The sequence below is a fragment of the Triticum aestivum genome, chromosome 3B, assembly GCF_018294505.1.
Source record: "Triticum aestivum cultivar Chinese Spring chromosome 3B, IWGSC CS RefSeq v2.1, whole genome shotgun sequence".
Classification (NCBI taxonomy): domain Eukaryota; kingdom Viridiplantae; phylum Streptophyta; class Magnoliopsida; order Poales; family Poaceae; genus Triticum; species Triticum aestivum.
In genome coordinates this window covers 352,468,144-352,475,304 of record NC_057801.1, presented here as the reverse complement: position 1 = coordinate 352,475,304, position 7,161 = coordinate 352,468,144, and the positions used below count along the sequence as shown (strand labels likewise).

The following is a 7,161-nucleotide window of genomic DNA, read 5'->3' as shown; positions in this document are numbered from 1 at the left end:
ATGGAGGGATACCACGACACCAAGATGATATGGAGGTTACCGTCGAAGGTTTCTCATATGTACGCCACAGATGGATGATGGTGAAGTGGTCAAAGTCGATGACGAACTCGAGGCGATGATAAGTGGCGGTGTTCTTAATGTAGAAAACAAGATGACGGAGACTCGTCCCTAAGTAGCCGAAACACCTTAGGAAACGGAAAAACCGCGAACTCAAAATCTCAAAGAGACAAGTCAAATGGTGGTAGCGGAAAGCGGTGGTGGTTTGCACTTGGCAATGCGGAAGTGGAATGATGAGCTATACACGTGTCGGAGTTGAAGTTGTCGTCCCTAAGTAGCCGAAACACCTTAGGAGACATAAGCCACAACTCAAACAAAATTGGGTTAAGTTTGGGTGGAAATGTATGGTGGGCACGTCTATGCGGAAGTGGTGGTGGTGGTTGATGAAGAAGCAATCATCCCTAAGTAGCCTAAACACCTTAGGAGACTAGAATCACTACTCAAGCAACCACTAATGCTATATGGATCAAAATGGGTTAGGTTGCGGAAATCGGTGGTGGCTATGCGGATGATGTGGTGGAGGGCCTATGCAAACTTGCCAAATTTCCAAAAATTTGAAGGAGTCAAATGGTGATGGAACCTATCTAGAGGGATAGAGGATGTCAATAGCTACTCAACGAGCTAAAGAACGCGAAAATCGGACTCCGAATGTGAAAGTTATGGTCAAAACGGTGAAACATGGGAGGCTGAAATGATAGCGGGCGGACATCCGGGGTTTTGGCCGGATGTCCGGGACCTGAAGTCCAGAAACTTGTGCGAAAATGCACTCCAGGAGCCGGATGTCTGGGCTAATGGCCGGATTTCTAGGATGGTTGGATGTCCGGGCTCCAAATCCGAGGATGAACTCGAGGAACTCGATTTTGGGGCGGAAATTGATGATTTCGGTGGCAAAATTGGAGAGATTTCATGGATGGGAAGTGGAGAAACTTGGTGAGATGCTAGATCCACTTGAAACCAAGCAAATCCATGGATCAAAATCAACAAAACATCATCAAACCAACAAATCACAAAAAAAATTGGGGGCTATTTTTGGTGGGGATTTTCGGATTTAGGACGAAACCAACAAAATCAAGCTAGAAAAAGAGGGGTAGGGGCTCCAAAAACGTGATCAACGTGGCTCATGATACCAAGATGATGTAGGGCGGAACCCTAGGAGCCGATCTTTCACGTTTGGAGAGGATTCCTACGAGGAACACGAAGAACGAGCGGAAGAACACGAGGGAAATCACGGGGAAACACGAGAGGAAGACACTCAACCAACGAGAATATGATCACACATGTGCTAGATCCAAGAAACACAAAGAGATACACGGTCCAAATCCAACAAAGGACGATACAAGCGGCGGTAGCTCATCTCCGAGAGGAGGTCTTGAATCCACGAGGGATCTTCCCGTAAAGGGGTCTTGAATCCATGGTGGATCTTCTCCGAAGAGGCCGCGGTCTCCCACAAGGAGGAGATCCGTATGGATGAGCAAAGCTCTATCTCAAATGAGCTAATCCTTTGCTAAACCTAACTAGGATGAGGTGGGGGAGTATATATAGTGCTAGCCCACGAAGGGGTAAGTGAGAGGGGGATACATGGGCCCTTGGCCCGTTCTCTGCGCACAGGCAGGTGCCGGATGTCCGGGCTGCGGGCCGGATGTCCGGCGGCTCACGAAGAGCCGGATGTCCGGGCCTTTGGCCGGATGTCCGGGCTGGCGAGGTCCACCTTCTGGACGTTCTGTGATGGGGCGCCAGATGTCCGGGCTGGGGCCGGATGTCCGGGCTGTCGCGGGGCGCCGGATGTCCGGGGGTCCTGCCAGATGCCCGGTTGCTGTAGCTGCTGGCACTTCTTCCTTCTCCTTCCTTTGCTTCCGCGCATGCTTGGCCTTGGTCCTTTGGTTCTTCATGGTCTCCTCGGGTGTACCTGAGTATGCACAAGGTCCGCCCTTCAAGTAGCAACCATGTCTCACACGAATGGAAAGGGGACGCATTTAGGAACAGGTTCACTTTGTGTCTAATGGCGCATAGTCGAGGTCTCATCTTATGATCCTTGGGGCTTGGGGAGTAGTCGGAGTGTACATGGGGATGAACGTGGGATGCTCCGCATCATCTCCCCCCCCCCCTTGGGAAAGATCCGACCTCGGATCGTGATCCTCATCACCATGAAAACGGTTGTCGTGGACGGAGTTGTAGTTGGATGAAGTTGAAGACATGGCGCAATCCAAGTAGTCCAAGGTGTCGCCGGAGTGATAGATATGCAAAAGGAGCAAACACAAACAATCCTCGGAAATACAATGGTTAGCGCACACAAAGAGTCCATCATGTAAGAATGAGTCCGTGCGGCAAGATAGTGCGTGGCAAGGCACAAGATGCTTATCCAAAAGATGTAGAATGAGATGTAAAGCATTCATGGGATAATTAGCATGGTGCACAAAGCGACAAATTCTACCATTGTGCAAAATGATGTCATAATGGGATGGTGTATCAAAAGCATGAACATGGCAATGGATTCTCAATATGTATATGTTATCATGCAATTGATGATGGACAATATGATCATGATGTATGAATATGCCATCAAGGAAGATCACAACAAATTTGCTAAGGAAGTGAACAAGCTCATATATCATGGATGACATTGGAATATAAGATGCAACAAGGCAATCATAATGTGAGTCAATCCATGCATGGGGTGCAAACTTGTGGGAAGTATGATATGTCCATCGAGCATGACATGTATGAGCACAATCAACAAATATGGAGGTGTTGGTGTACCAATGCTCGATGTCGAGGCAAGAGTGGAGGTTCGAAGGTGCATCCAATAAGTGCGAGCGCTCCTTAATGTAAAGGTCCATAGAGCCAATCACCAATGTCGCTCCTCCGTTCGCGAGATGTATCATGTAGACAACAAGAAGGAAACAACAATGAAAGAGTGACCCATCCAATATATGTAATTGAGGATGGCTCAAAGAGAAGGAGTTCACGTTTATGAGAATGTTGAAAATGTTGGTGTCGCACATCGTGTATCCTTCACATGACCAAGTTGTCTCATCATGTTACCGCCTTGTGAATCCTTCAAAACGAAATAACATGACAAGCACTCGGAAAAACAAATGAGGTTAGCGGAAGTGCAAAACCTATCATTCGTGTGGTAAAATACCCAACAAGTGTATGCATCATGCTCATCATAAGAGAGTACAAGGGAGCATTTCATAGTATGGAGGCATATGGTGCAAGAACAACCAAATACAATAGGCTCAATCAAACAAGCTGTAACGACCCAGATTTGGTAAAATCCAAGTCTCTGTGCTTACTGCGCTATCCCTGGATCATAGCTAGCACACACAGTAACAAATAGGAATATCAGTAAGACATACATCATTCTACTACAACGTTAGATCCAGATATTTATACAAATCATACCTTAGGCACAACTCAAGTTGGCAGATAATACAGCGGAATTATACGTAGTCGCTAAGTAAGGCTCCATCAACGCTACTGGGCTCGTTGAGTGTAGAACATAACCCTATCGTCTCTTAATCTGTCAAGATCTGCACATGACAGGTGCAGGTGAGTACGTGGAATGTACTCGCAAGTTGCAAAGGAAAGTTTGACAGAATATATATGCAGGGTAAGTATTGTGGATGTTTCATTTGCGTAAAGCCAATTTTCTCCTATACTAAATTTTATAAACTACTTTTGGAATAGAAATAGTTTTCAGTATAAAAAGTAGGAGCGAGACACTTGGATATACGCACCAATGCTCAGTCTCCAAAATAGTTTTAAAACATACATAGGTTGAAGTGAAACACATTCACTGTGCTCATTCCTCAACTTTAACCCTTAAAACAGATTTTTAGAAAAGAGAGGGGAGATTCTTCTTCAGTCCAAGTCTTTAGTTGCTCAAATTGCCGGTAACTGGGGGCACGGCTAATCAATTAGGTTAAACCCTCTGCAGAGGTCGTACACGTTCCCCACATGACACAACCAACCCCGTTTATCATTACACATTTGGGTGTATGACTAGGAGGAGATTGTGACGAAGCCTTTCCGTAACAGCCCCCTATACCTGACCAAGCCGCCCGCAACTTAGGCAATGAAAGCCCCTCTCCGATGGCGGTCCTGAGGTAAGGGTTTCCCATTAGTACTAAGCTAAGCTAGAGCCCATAGTAGCATGTGGTTGTACTGGAAGCTACATCAAATTGTACTTGGAAGATCTCATTCCCCTGGACGGCGGTCCCCACCAAAAACCTGTGTGCAAGACCCCAGTCGGGCGCATTCAGTGCAAGACCCTAATGGGCGCAATCACTTGTAGACGCTCCCGTCAATACCATTCCGCCCAGGGAGTAGATGTAAAATAATATATAAATAATTTTTCTTTTCAAAATAGTTTCACAAGCGTTGCTCCAAAAAGAGAACAAGTTTAAAGGTTTAAAATAAGTTTTGTTTTCATCCCACCCATTTTGTGCAAGCGTGGCCAAACATGGTGGTCAGTCTTGAACCTATGGCTCTAGCTATAAATAATATTATGCAAAACCTTTATAAAACATGCATAGCATTAAAATTTAAAGAGATATGCATAGTATGGAAATATAGGTCGAAGCATGATTAATTTGCAACTTGCCTTTGGTTTCGCAGTAACAAGGTTCTACCTCCCCGTAGAATTCACCCTCGCACTCGTCGTAATCTAATGCGATAAATAACTCAAGTAAGACGCTCGGCATATCCACATTCACATAACAATGGTGCAAGCAAGCATTCAACATACAATAAAAAATCCAAATGAAGATCCAAATAACAACACAATTATTCAGTTGCCACTATCATAATTTCTAGGGCATTGTTAAGGTTGATATAGGATCAGGTATGGTCTTGAAAGAAAATATGACATAGTCATATTTTAGGGTCGGATAATATTGATACTAAATGAGGATTATGGTTTGAAGGGTTGTGAGACCAAGTTCATACGACAAATTTATCACAAGACTATTTGGAATATTTGACTTGGGTAAACGGCAATGGTATGACATAGGTTTCGAGATAAAAGAATTAAATCCATAATCTTGCAACTGTAGATTTTTTCGTGGTTCAAATGACCAGAGAGGTTTTCTAGGGATCAATCTAAGAGATTTATCCTAGAATTAAATTTTTAGTTCAACGAAGTTTCTAAATGATGACCAAAGAAGGTCAAATTAAGGTGTTGATGATAAAACAGCATCTAAACTATGTTGGAAAACTAATCCATCAATTCTAAAAGAAAGATTAGGTCCTAAGGTCCAACTTCCATATATAAAAAAAATTTATATGATTTACGGAATAAAAGATATAGCAGAAATACCCAATTCCGTATTTAAATAAAAACTAAATTATAGTTTACTCAAAGGTGAAATTATATATTTTTATAGTAAACTAGAGGTTCCAACGAATCCGGGGATATCTTATTTGTTCCAATCGGACATATGGTTTAGGAGATATGAATTTCCGAAGTTTGGATATTTCCTGAAAATGAATTACGGAATTAAGAGAGAAGCTCACCGGAGTTGGTCGCCGGTGATGAGGAAGATGGTGGTTCGGGCGTGCTCTGGCGAATTAGGAATGGCGGACGGGGGAGAGATGGTGATGGAGAATTCAATGGACTCTGTAGGATCTCGGGAGCTTTCTCCTTCACTCGACAGAAGCGGCTGAAGTTGCGCATGGCGGCAGTGAGTCTCGATCCTCGCGTTCTCGTTCTCCTGCTGCGAAATAGAGAGGGAAAAGGGGTCACCGAGATGCGCATAAACAATGGAAAGAGAAAGGTGGAGGATTTGGGGTTTGGGGTACCTCGCTCGCGACGGAATCCTCGTCGGACTTTGATGCTATTGTTGAACTCCGGCGAGCAATTGCTCGCGTAGGAGAGCGACACAGAGAGGGGTTTCTCGCTTAGGGATGGTGAGATATGTTGTGCTTTCCGGGGTCCTATTTATAGGGGAAGAGGGGGTCGGTATGGGGAGATCGAGGGAGCTCACCGTGGCCTTTAATGGCTGATTGTGCAGGAACGTTTCACGGATCCGTTCGTCCAATTAAAGCAACGAAGTTGAGTTTTAATTTCCTGAATGAGTTCTCCTGACATTCCTCTTTAATTTTTGAGTTGGTGGCAAGTTGAAAGGATGGCTGCGGTTAGCACTACAGGGAGAGGAAGAGGTGGAGGTGCCATGCCTGTCTCTCTGTGTTCCTGAAGATTGAACGAACAGAGAGGTAGAGGAAGACCAGCGCATGGGCCTGCGCTAAGTGAAAGAGAAATGGGCCTTAGTGGGAAAGGTGGCCCAAGGGCAAAGAGAAAAAAAAACAATATAAGAGATGGATGGGCTAGATGGGCTGATAGAGAGAAAGCATAACTAATAACAATATTAGGCTAGATAATCAATGAATAAATTGCTCGCTCTCTCAGAATTATTATTTAGATCTGAGAATTTTTTTCACATATTCTGGTTGATTATTTCTAGCCTAGGAAAAGTGGTTTCATAAATAATAAGCAACAATTGTGTGTACGTACATGTTTCGATAATGCACTATAGGCTTCATAACATTGTTCTTAGTATCTTATGAATGCCAAAAATTCCAAAGAAGAAATATTAAATACTTCCAATCATAGTTCTGGAGAAGTCATATTATCTCCTCTCATTTTTATTTATTTATTTAGTAATTTGGAAATATTTATATGACACTATAACTCCAAATAAGATCCATCTTCAAATAGAAATCCAAATTCAAAAGAACTTCAAATGAAATGTTTATTCGCCACATTTTGAGAAAGTCATTTTATTCCCACTCCATTTTTTTATTTGTGGTTTCAAAATATTTCATAGTGTCCAAAAGAAAAGCAATTGGATGAAATATTTGGAACAAGAATCAAAAGGTTTTAATTTCCCATGAAAATCATAGCAATTCACTCGATAATATCTTATTATTAACATTCCAAAATTTGGAAAATTTTGGGATGTTATAAACTACCACCCTTAAAAGAAATCTCGTCCTCGAGATTTGAAGAGGTTAGCAAGAAATAGGTTAGGGTTTGGGTTACTTCCCGAGGGTTTGGTCATATCATCTAAAGATTTGCGGTTTATCCTTTTGCCTCCTGTCCTG

At 43.2% G+C, this 7,161-nt stretch overlaps 1 long non-coding RNA gene across 3 annotated transcripts; it reads right to left on the bottom strand.

Annotated features, from left to right (window-relative positions):
• Positions 1-3,087: 3,087 nt before the first annotated feature.
• LOC123065391 (uncharacterized) lies at positions 3,088-6,279 on the bottom strand. 3 transcript variants are annotated; one of them, XR_006431015.1, is made up of 4 exons: positions 5,860-6,279; positions 5,575-5,774; positions 3,463-3,590; positions 3,088-3,374 (listed from the first exon to the last, which is right to left on the bottom strand). It is a non-coding gene; the product is annotated as an uncharacterized lncRNA (long non-coding RNA). The 3 variants fall into 3 exon arrangements; XR_006431014.1 differs by lacking the exon at positions 3,088-3,374 and having other exon boundaries at positions 3,401-3,590; positions 5,860-6,278; XR_006431016.1 differs by lacking the exons at positions 3,088-3,374; positions 3,463-3,590 and adding an exon at positions 4,664-4,726 and having other exon boundaries at positions 5,860-6,277.
• Between the last annotated feature and the right edge of the window lie 882 nt (positions 6,280-7,161).